Genomic DNA, 12,324 nt, shown 5'->3' with positions numbered 1-12,324 from the left:
GGTATCAGAGCGAGAATGCTTCAGAAGGACTAACCGTCGACCAAAGTACAAGAGATGGTCAGATCAAATATCTACCTACTGAAGTTCAAGGGAGAGTTCGCGATTTGGAAAAGAAAGATGAAGGTATTCTTCAAAACGAATTTTGATTTATTATTAATATTAAAATATGATTTTTGTAGTTCCAAAAGACAAAGAAGAATATCAATAGACCAAGGAGCAAGCAGATTTCGTAGCAAATGGACGAGCTGAATTCCATCTATTGAGCGTGCTACCTCCGTAAGAAATCAACAGAATCGGCACCTACGAATCAGTGAAGGAGCTTTAGGAGAAGTTTCTGGAGCTACACGAAGATATGTCTAAAACCAAACTCATGAGACGGGACCTGCTTTGGAACCAGATCAATAACCTTCGATTAGAAGAAGGTGAAATCGTCGCACACCTTCACTCAAGGATCAAGGAACTCATCACCGGACTCACGAGTCTCGGAAAAAAGGTAATCAACCGAGATTTGCTAAGGTACGCACTTAACGCATTTCCTAAGAATCCTAAATGATCAACCTTAGTAGATGCTTATTACATCTCTAAGGATCTAGAAGTAAATACATTAGAAGAATTATTTTATATACTTGAAGTGCATAAAATTAGATGTGCAGATCTGAAGAAGGAGCTCAAGCACAATATTACCTTAAGGACAAAAATGGATGAATCAGAATCTGAAACTACTCTCGATCATGATGAAACGGTCTTTATGGTAAGAAAATTTTTAAAAATTATTAAAACTAATAAGTTTAATCAAGTGCAGGGTAATAGAAGGAAAAGAAAGGTAAGATGCTACCACTACAATGAAGAATGGCAAGTCAAGGACAACTGTCCAAAACTGAAGAACAAAAACAAGAACAAGGAAAAAGACAAAAAGGCAACCCAGGTGACCTAGAAAAGGCACAAGAACCTGAAGGCGACATGGGACCTGAAGGCGACATAGGACGAAACTTAATTAGAATCAGAATTTGAAGACTATGCCAGACTTGCACTGATGGCAAGTCACGAAGAAGGTGATGAATCAAGTTCATCAGAAATGAGCATCGAGAGTATCGATGAAGAGGGAGCAACGTCATAGGAAAGCAGCTCTTCAAGGGGGGCGTCTGAGATCGATAAGGTAAGTCAGGTACGATATCTACCTCCGGATAAATTGTTTAAATTTATAAAAATATTGTCAAAAAGTTCTTATAAATTAGAAATAGAAAATCAAAAATTATTAAAAGAAAAAATTGAGTTAAAAGAAACTTTAGCAACGTCTTGTCGATTATAGGATTTTAACAAGATAAAAATAAAAATAAAAATTTTGCATGCACACATATTCAACAAGCTTAAATTTATAATAGATTAAATTGACATTTTAGATATCATCAGAGTCAAATTAAAAAATTATCATCAAAATATATTCCTAAAAAAATTTTAATTAACTTGGTTGGAAGGAGCCGGGTTCCAAAATTATGCATAAATTAAATATTTTTTACATATCGTCTTTTTATTTGCTTAGAATTATCAAATAAATTTCTTTGCATAATTTTTATTAAAATTAATTAGAATTTAATTTTTCGGAGAAAGAAAATTTTATTACTTATCTATGAAAAAATTTAAATTTTTTGACCATTGTATTATTTTTCTATGATTTTTTTAACAAAATTTGTATTTTCAATTTAGAAATATCTTGCAGTATTATTTTTTGTAAAATTTATTTCTTTTGAAACTTTATTATTTTCTATATCTAAGAAAATATTTTCAATTTTTTTTTATCATTAGTGAATTTTTTATAAATTATTTTTCCAAATGTAAATTTTTAATATTAAAAATTTTCAAAAATTAAATTTTTGAGGGTTATGAAAATACTTCCTCTATTATATTATCAGAAAATTTCTCATGATTTTTTTGAGCCCAAAAATCATTTTTAAGAAAATTTTTAGTGAAAATAAATCTTTATACAGAAAAAAAATTTATTAATGTTTAAATTCAATTCAATTTTTCGTGATAATTTTATTTTAGCTTAGGATATTTATGTTTAACAGTTAGAAAGAATTCTCAGAATTTTTTAATAATAATTTTAAAATTATATTTTTTCATAAATGGTTTATAAATGGTAAAAATTCAGATTTTTTAAATTTAAAAGTTCATGATTTTTATGGATAATAATCACCTTATTCCTATCCCTTAGACTCTGATTTAAATTTAATTTAAAGTTATTTTCATGGAATATCTCATTTTTAATATGATCAAAGGGAATAATTAAATATTAAGTATAGGAGGAGTATACATTTTTTTTTAAAAAAATCATGTACTTCCAATTTGTTTTTACTCTTACTTGTTTGTGGTTTACCTTAACCTAACTTAGAATTGGTCACATCAAAAAAAGGGAGATTATAAGTACCCCGTGATAGTTTCGATGTGATCAATCAAGTCAAGTTAGGTCCTGTTATATTTTGATACCCTGTGTCTAAGTGTACAGGAACTTAGAAGCATAGGAAATCGAGCGAAAGACGCAGCTAGCGAGAATGACGACACAGGAGAGAGATGATGAGCTCGGTGCGTCTGAGAGACGAGATGCTACGGAAGAGTATACTGACAGACAAGAAAGAAACACGTGGTGGTTCCGAGGGACGAGAAGACGGAAGATTGCTCGAGAATGCTAAAAAAAGGGTTCAGGTGAACCCTATTTCGGATGACCAAAATCACCCTGAGTGGAGCTGGAGCGAAAGACCCGGACAGGAAGTCAACTCCGAGTTGACCTTGGTCTAGGCGCCCGGATCACCCAGGGCAGCCAAGGTGCCCTGGGTGTGAGCCCGCAGTCGCAGGCCGATTCACCTTGATCCTGACGCTTAAACCAGAAAACTTATCGAAATGTGCGATGTTACAATCTGGTGCGATGCTGATAAAATTCTATCTATGTCCAGACACCTAGAACCCTTCTTTTAATTTGCGTTTAGATTTGTAATTGATCCTAGAAGCTATAAATACAGCCTTGATCCCAGAAGTTAAACATAACATTTATAAATAATTCTATTTGAGTTTAGCTTTGTAATTGAGTGCGTTAACTACTGTAAGAGGCTTCTTCGCCTGAAGAAGACTTTAGTGAACTTTTTCAATGTCTTAGATTAGCAATCTTCTGATTGCAAACTAAGTAAAATCTTTGTATCTCTCTTCTTTTAATTTGCTTACTATTTTTTTACAAGTGTTTATGTTAATTAAGTTGTAAAGTTCAAGAAAGGTATTTGTCTTTTATTTCAGGCTATTCACCCCCCTCTAGCCGGTCACCATGGGTCCAACAATGCGTGTCCTTCTCGCTCCACTGATGTATTCTTCTGCAGCTCCTTGTCTCTTGGATGCATCGAGTTCGTCGACTCCCTTTCCGTGTCATCCTTCTCGCTCGTTGTGTCTTTCGCTCAGACACAAGACATCAAATACTTAGGGTCTAACTTAACTCGGTTGATCAACATCAAAACTAATCCAGGATATTTGCAATCCCTTTTTGAGTCGTGCAAACACTGAGCTCGAGCCGATTGTCTACAAAAAAAAAGTGTTTGGTAACAAGCTTAAGTTATGTATTTAATTCATGCTAATGGAAAGTGTAACTTGTTACACTCTTCCGATTCTTTTTGTACTCTATCTCCTCCTTCGGCGATTTCAGAAGAGGTATTTAGTGAATTATTCGTCGATAAGTCCGCGGGACCTGAGTCCTAGAGTAGGAGTCGCCAAAGGCTCCGAACCAAGTAACATCGAACTTGTTCTTTTACTTGCTTTTTTATTTCCGTGTTTTTCCGTTGTATACTTTGATTTCAAAACGAAAAAAAAGATTTTTTGAAAACCACGTGATTCATCCCCCCTCTCTCACGTGTGTCTCGATCCAATAGTGCTAAGTGTCTCAGACTCTCGTGTCGTTCGGTCGGGTTATAAATGAGCATACTCTCATACTCTATCGTCGTTCAATCATGTTGTAAGCGAACTTGCTCTCGCGCTAAGTACCCAAACTCTCTAGCGAATAAGCCTAGTAGGTCAGAAAAACTAAGTCTCAAAAGCAAAAAGGAGTTAGCTATAAGTTATTGCATTTGCGAAATAAGAACTCTAAGATGCAAAGTGGGGCATGCATTCAACCAAACTTAGAAAAATTTTACAAAAACTACTTAGTTGCTACAAGGAGTTGTTAACAAAATTTATAAGAAAACTATGTCAGATCGGAAACTATGTTGTCAGGGAGGGTTCCCATGATCTTCTCCCTCTTGATGAATGTCCTTGAGAGCTCTACTGAAAGATAGACGCCTTCCTTTAGCTACTGGAGGGTCACATCAATACCATAGCTGAACAACCAGAGGGTCCGGTGAGTCAGTATCTGGTTGAAATTTCTAGAGTGGAGATACTCCACTTTGTAGGTTTCCAACCAGACGGGCTCTTCCTCTTTAAATTTAGCTAGCTTGGCCTTCAGTGCTTAGAGCTCAACGTCCTTCTCGTCAATCGTTCTTTTGAATTCATCGAGTTGGAGTTTGTGGCTCACCTGCTCGTCCGTGCGGCTAACTTGCTTTACGACCAAGGCCACCTTCGCCTCCTCCAACTTCTTCGCTAAAACTCGAGCCTCTTTGTTCTTGATATCTAAATCTTCAATGACCTAAAGTTTCTTGGCATTCGCTGAGCTGATCTTTGCTTTTAAGTTGAGAGCTTATTTGGTCAACCGATCAAGCTGCAAGGCTTGATCATGATTCTTGTTTTTCTCCACAGTTAGAGCCCGCTCAAAACTTAATAGTTGCTTAGAAGTTCTCTCCAAGTCTTCCTTTAACTGAGTGACTTCGATAGTTAATTGCTCGACGAGAGCTTGCGAGGCCCTTGTTTCCCCGGCCAGGGCTTGTAGTTGCTTATTTTCGTGTTCCAGGTGGGTCAGTCTCTGGCATAGAGCTAGGCCTTCCACCCAAAACTGTGGAAAGAGTAAGGGTTAGTTATGGTTGACTGGGAAAGATAAATATGGAAATTTCAGATGAGCTTACCCTAATGGATTTTGGCTAAAACTGTCAGCAAACTCCCCTAGGGAAATTTCTGCCGCTTGGGCACGGGCATCCGCCCAAGTCTGGGCCAAGGGCCCCTATATTTTGATCTAATGTTCAGAGGAGCACGACTCGATGTCGTCTGGATGGCGCCAGCCATCAGTAGCTTGATAATTGTCGTTATATGCCTGCACCCGCTTGGACCTGTGAGCTCTAAAGTAGCCTTGCCCTTGACTTGGACAGAGGAGTAGAATGGACAATAGGTGTAGGAGTCGTTGCGTCGACTAATGGGGGCATCAGGTAGGAGATTAGTTGTGCTATGGTTGCCCCAGCTAGCAACTCGGACAGGGACGGTGTCCGATCAGAGGATGGAGGAGTTGGCAGACCGGCCGCCCTCTCAGGGACTGTGTATGAAGAACTTTTGCCCTACTTGAATGGAGGTCCCGGAGCCTACTCGGCCACAAAAGTTTGCGAAATAAAGGCCTCCGAGAGGGAAGAAGCCTCTGATCGGAGCCTTTTTCGACATTGGCGTTGGATCAGTGGTTCGTCGGATGTGGTTGATTCCGACGAAACTGCTATGGGCGCCATGGAAGGGCACTTGGGTGGCAGTTCACCCATGTTAGCTGCGGCGTCATTGGCTACAGCCTGGCTCGCTCTAGCTTTGTTGATTTTCTCTTTAGAAGGCCTGACCGAAAAAACCCCACGACTCTCCAGCTCAATCACCCATGGCCTCAATTTTTGCATCAGATAGCTTGCTAGAGCCGCTGAGCAATGCCCTCAACATAACTTGGACTGCAAAAAAGAAAAGAAAAAATCAGTTAGATTCAAAAATAACAGAAGGAAAAAAGGGCTTACCAAATAAGCCAGGCAGCCAAGCTCGGATGGAACTTAGTCTGAACATATACAAGACACCCTCCAGCAGTAGACTGTGTATGTGGTATTTCAGACCAGCCAGGTGTGCGATTGCTTAGAGGTAGGTCAGCTCTCATCGGTATCTTCCTAGCCCGGGGGAATTCGGTAGCTCCATCTGCCAGCTGGTCGGAAAAGCGGGTCGATCAGGATGTCAAACATAGAAGTTGTGAGACTTTCAACCCTTATTGGACGTGGGCACCTTTTCAAAATAGATGTCATCCACTCGAGCTTGAAAGAGAAAGATGTCCGTCTTGGATAATTTAGGATAATAAAAATAATAGAAAATACAAGACAAAAGAGGAATTTCATACATATGGAACCTGCACAGTAACGTAAAGGAGTTAGATACCAACTACGATAATGGGATATGAAAATACCTACACACTTCAGAAAAAAAAGGATGAATAGAAAATCGTAGACCGACATATAGTTGGTCCTTAAAGAAAGGAATGAAACCATCAGGAGGCGTATGGGGAAGATCGTAGGTAGAAGGAGTTGCGATTTAGTGATCGTCGGGGATATGGTAAGTCATCTTCATTTGATCCTCCTCGTAACCGTTGAAGTCGGATTCGGTGGAGGTATACCACAGAACTGGGACAACGAGAGGAGGAGAAGGAGAATGCGCCATCAAAGATGGAAGGGAGAAAAGAGAAAAAACTTACTAGAGAAGGATCGTCGACGATGAACAGAGAGCAAGAAGCGAAGCAAACAAAGAGAAAGACAAAGGTTGCAATACAGTGAAGGAAGGAATAAAGGGTTTAAAACCCTATTGACAGTTGCCCTGAGCTATCCGATCAAGGGCTTGAGAAAAGTGAGGCTTAATTTGGGCAATCAAATTCGAAAGGTAGCTACTACATCAGAACCCAACAGTCACCTGTCACATCATACATTCGGCGGCCGAAAAATTTGGCGCGTTGTATCCAATTATAGGTGATATTAATGAGGAATGGAAATTATTGGCAAGCGTATGATTAAAAAGCATGTCTGTCATGCTTTACTTTATGGCAAGAGATTTGAGCAATTTCTAAGAAATCATGGTGACATTAGCAACAATTAAAAGACACTGAGTATGGGTGGCCGCTCGGGGAAGAGATAAAAAAAGAGCTAACAAATAGTTAAGTGTCGCCCATGCTTGATCCAAGTGGCATCAATCTTGGAGTCTTCCGACCGGGAAGAAATTAGCTTCTTTAAAAAAGGAGCAGTAATTATGCAAGCCGAGCGGCGTCAATCCCGGAGTCTCCCGACAGGGAAGAAATCAGCTTCTTTAGGAAAAGGAGCAGCAATTGTGCAAGCTGAGCTACATCAATCCTAGGGTCTCCTGAGCAAGAAGAAATCAACTTCTTAGGAAAAGAAAGAGTAGTAATTGTGTAAGCTGAACGACGTCAATCCCGAATAGCCAGACACCCAGTTAGGAAGAAGAGTTGCAAAAAGTACTAATTGTTCAGTTAGTCAGACTTGCAACCTCCTTTGACTAGACTTGAGGAGAATGCTTGTGATACGATGATAGAGATGGGTTCTCTAAAAGTGGGCCAAAGTAGTGAAGATCGGCTGATGCGGAGGTCAAAGTCAAATGGTCAAACTCGCAGAGCCCGGTGGATGACGAGACTGCAGAGTGCGGATTAGGCAAAGTAGCAGGCCATTGGAGCCGATCAAACATCAAAGGCCGACTAGACCGTCCGAATGGTCATCCTCAGCAATTGCAACAGAGGTTAAGAGCCAAATATTGTTATCCGATCCATCGACTTGGCTAATCGGACCTTAGGTCCAATGGGCATAATGTAACTCTCCAACAATAGTAAGGCCTAGTGAAGAACATATCGATAGGTCCATTCGGTGCGGCTGAGCTGGTGATGTCCTAACTGAATGCCTTCGGGTCGGCCTGTAGCAAGACCCACTTACAAATCTTATCATAATCTTTTGAAAGTTTGTACCGCTAACAATAGAGAATGTCGAGCAAGCAAATAGTAATTTAGAAGATTCTAGCCTGTCACATCAGAGATTTGTGTACTTGCTTAAAGAAAGGTGTCATGGGCACTTTTTGACTTATCTTTTGCTAAGACCCTTTGGAAAATGTGCATATGCTTTGAGATGTGCGCATAAACGCTATAGTTTTTTTGATGAAAGGTAAATTATATCATCAAAAAAAAGGTGTATAAATATATATGTCCTAGGATATATAGTTGTTTCTGATGAAGTATCAAATCCAACTAGCTATCAGAGGTATTAACCTGAATCAAGCCCATATATATACAGTGTATTCTCACTGTACTATCCTCCTAAAATACAACCAATGTCACGTGCTCTCACTGTACCATCCTCCCAAATACAACCAAGGTCATGTACTCTCACTGTACTATCATTTGAAGATGACAGCAATGCCATCAATTTTGTGGTGCACAACCTGTCTATATCACCTCTCATCAAACCGACACTATGCAGTATGTATCATCGATCTGTCCACATCTTGTGGACCAACTGAGTCATCTGAGGCTCTTTGGGATCCATGTCGATATGTGCTCAACACTGGCCATGCTTCGCACATAGCACTCGACTAGTACAACGCCTGGTTCAGCCTCGGTACGGTGACTCTATCAATCCACAGGAGGTATGTCTCACCTCACCAAGGATATCATCTCGCCATGTGTTGTCACCTCACTTTTAACAAGTGGTCAGCTATCAATGAATTTGTCATGTCTTTATCTCAAGCCGTTTGCTGCGGACTAGATAGATCTTTTTTGTCAATCTATGAACCCTCTTGGACTTTTTGACAAAGCCCCAGCCATCAATGGATTTGGGGTTATCCTTACCGCGAATCGTTTGCTGCGGGTTAGATAGATCATTATGGTTGATCTATTCACCTTCTTGAGCCTTTTGGCAAAACCCCAGCCATTAATGGATTTGGTGTTGTTCTTATCATGAATCGTTTGCTGTAAACTAGATAGATCAATTATGGTAGATCTATTCACCATCCTCGCCCTTGCCACCCAACCCTTATCCCCTCTCGATAGCCAAAAATGTACAACCTCATGTCCCCTCCTCTCACAATATGATCCCTCCCCATACTGAATGAGTGAAATCTCTCGCACTCTATCTGTACAGTCTCACTATGATCATTACAGTGTAGCCTCCCTCTCTCTTATATACATCGACATCACCTCACAAAATTAAGTGTGACCCCTCACAACCATTTCTCTTATGCTCCTCCAAGTCAATGTTGCTCCCATCCACGCTCCTCCCCCATCGCTCCAGTTCCAGAAGCAGATAGCATAGGTGGCAAGCTCTATATGCAAATGGAGCTCCATGTCATGGACATGAAAACCATGAAGAAGTTGGATTTCATATGTGGCTCCATGTCCTGCACAAGAAATTCATGAAGCATTTCCCCCTTTTTATAAAGCAGAGATTCATTTTTCCCCCTTCTTATAAAGCAGCATCATTTTTTCCTTTTACATGTGTGTGGTCCCACCTCACCATCTCACAAAAAACTAAATGTGGGACCCTCTCAACAGAAGCCCTCCTATGATCGTCCAGGCTAGTGTAGCGACAAATCTGAATAAATATCCTAGGAATGATAGACATAGGGTTGGACTTTCCTAAATACGTCATCTCTCTCAAGTGTCTCACTCTCAAACTTCAAACAGTTCCGAGTCTACCAAACGTAGTGTATCGTGGCAACCATAGTATTATGACATGCCCTCATCAGCATCCCTGCCCCTCGATAATGACGCACAAATACCCGCAACATCCTCCGGCATGTAGTCATTGTTAGTTAGAGCCCCTAGAACCAATCATATGATGATTGTTGTATGGACTCATTGTATCATATTCCTATGTGTATAAAGGCATTTGTTTTGGTTATTATACTTAATTGTATTGGTGTCAAATAACTAAGTATAATAGCGTCCTTGAGTAGAAGGTTCTTATCTATATCAATCGATTGGTTGAATCGATAGTGAGATGATATAGAGAACACTACTCTTAATCATTCCTAGTCAAGTATTAACATTCAGGGACAAAGTTAATGCGACGAGACTAGCATGTAAGTCAACTCGATAACTTGATCTCACAAGTCATTGATATAAAAATATCAAGTTGACACATGGGTATGCATTGAAGAATGTATACTGAATGACCCGCCATGAGAAAGTATCATGGATCGTTACATGAGTGTCATATACTTTCTCATGTGGCTATTAGTATGACTATTATTCCTTGGACCTGAAGTCACCATGGTTCCTTACATAAGGAGTTACATACTTTGGCTTCGTCAAACGTCACCCGTAACTGGGTGAACTATAAAGGCAATTACTGGGTATGTAACAAATTATGCGGAGGGATGTGAGTGATGTCGATGAGATCTATCCCTCCTATATAACGGGAGTGACATCGCTATTCTTGATAGAGTGAAACCACTAAGTGCATGGTCATGCCCAAATGAGTCAATATGAGATATTGAGCTCATTTGATTATAGTGAGTCTACTTGGATTTCAAGATTTAGATTGATCAGAGGATGACACCGTCTATGCCTCAAAATGATCAACCTAGATGTTAAGGATAGAATGACACTTGTCATATATTGTGAAGAGTCACAATTAGTAGTCACAAGGTGATGTTGGATCTCAACATTCTTGTAACTTGGGTAGTAATGATGTGTTGCTAGATACCGCTCATTACTTATGCTTCTAAATGGGTTTAGGAGTATTGCCAACGTTACAAGAACCTATAGGGTCACACACAAAAGATAATTAGATGGAGATTAGGTTCATTTGATGTACCTAGAGGATTATGTTCATGTGATAAACCAAATTTGATTAAGAGTAATCCAAACTAGACTAATTGAGTTAGACTCAATTTGATTCATGTGTTCAATGAATCAATTTAGACTTGGATTTATTGAATCAATTTAATTCAATGAATATAGATTCATTAAATTAAATTGGTTTGAATCAAATGGTTAGATTTGATCAACCATGGGAGAGAAGAGGTCAAGTTTGACTTGACTTGAGAAGAGAAGATGAAAGGTCAAATTTGACTTGACCAATGCCACCTCATTTGTGAGTTGGCATAAGGTGGATCAATGATGATGTTCCACATCATCAAGATTGGCTTATGTGTGTGTCACATCATGAGAGAGATCAAGAGTTGTGACTCTTGATATTCCATAGAGGTTTAAAATCCTCTAAAGTTGCCGCCCACCATTAGGTGTGTGTGAGTTACAATTTTGTGCTCATTGATTTCATCTTCTTCCTCCTTGCTTCTTCTTCTCTCCCTCTCCTCCACCTTGGTCGAAACCTTCAAGAGTGCTAGCACACTCTAAGGTTTCTTCTCCACCTTTTTGTTCGTATGGATATACATAGATGGGTGTTCACTTGACACCCTTGAAATCCGACGAACCTTGGACGAGCGAGATAAGCGAAGGGCTTCGCATCAAAGGTATAAACTCCTTAACACGTAGATCTAGTGTAGATGTAGGTTAGAAAAACAAGTACACGAAATTTTAATCTTCGCACGGATCTGGTGGCATGGGACTTCGGGGTTTCCGCAATGCAAAAAATGATTTTTACGGCTCGAAAGTCCCAACAGTGGTATCAGAGCCACGTGCGAAGCGTGTACATGTTTCATGTGTATTTTTATGAAAAATATCAGATCTGTAAGTTTCTGTAAATTTACGTTTTTTATAGTTTTATGAGTATTTTTCTTGGAGATGCGAAGCAACATGTGCTTGGTCACTTGTAGGCTTCGTATACCGAGAAAAACCTTCTGAAACGGTATGGTTTCACCCAAATAGTTTTGGGATAGTGGCTTAAGGCGCTGTAAGATCGTAGTAGGATACTCATGAGACTTATTTCACGAGTAGGGGCGCTGCCCTTAACCCCGCAAGGGGCGTTGTCCCGCGATCGTGCCCGAAAATCGCTAAACGGGACCACCGGAAAATTGTAACTCATAAAATTGTAAACGTAGTAGTAAAATTACAAAAATTTATATAAAATACATAATTTAGAATTATGTATGTATTTGTGATGGTCATGGCCCAAAAATCCCAATTGGATTGGATACATGTGTTGTAATTCATAATATGACATGCGCATCATTTTTGTGTGATTGTGCGTGTTGTATATTTGATACGCGACCTGCGTGTCATGTCTTTCTATTTTATTTCCTGTTGTAAAATAGTTTAGACTCGAATGTAACTCGAGTTTCATCTTTGTAATGTACAAAATGGAGTTGTGGAAGGTCCACTCGAGGAGGAGTTACGAGGAGGGTGCGAGCAACATATGGTGGTCAAGGGGAGGAGCTTGGAGAAGTTGTTGACCCTAGGTTGACCATCCGATCTTCTCATTGGCTTGAGAAGATCGTAGTAGGGTCATGACTAATTACAATTTAATT

Source organism: Zingiber officinale, chromosome 6A (assembly GCF_018446385.1).
Source record: "Zingiber officinale cultivar Zhangliang chromosome 6A, Zo_v1.1, whole genome shotgun sequence".
Taxonomy (NCBI): Eukaryota; Viridiplantae; Streptophyta; class Magnoliopsida; order Zingiberales; family Zingiberaceae; genus Zingiber; species Zingiber officinale.
This window is presented reverse-complemented; position numbering follows the sequence as displayed.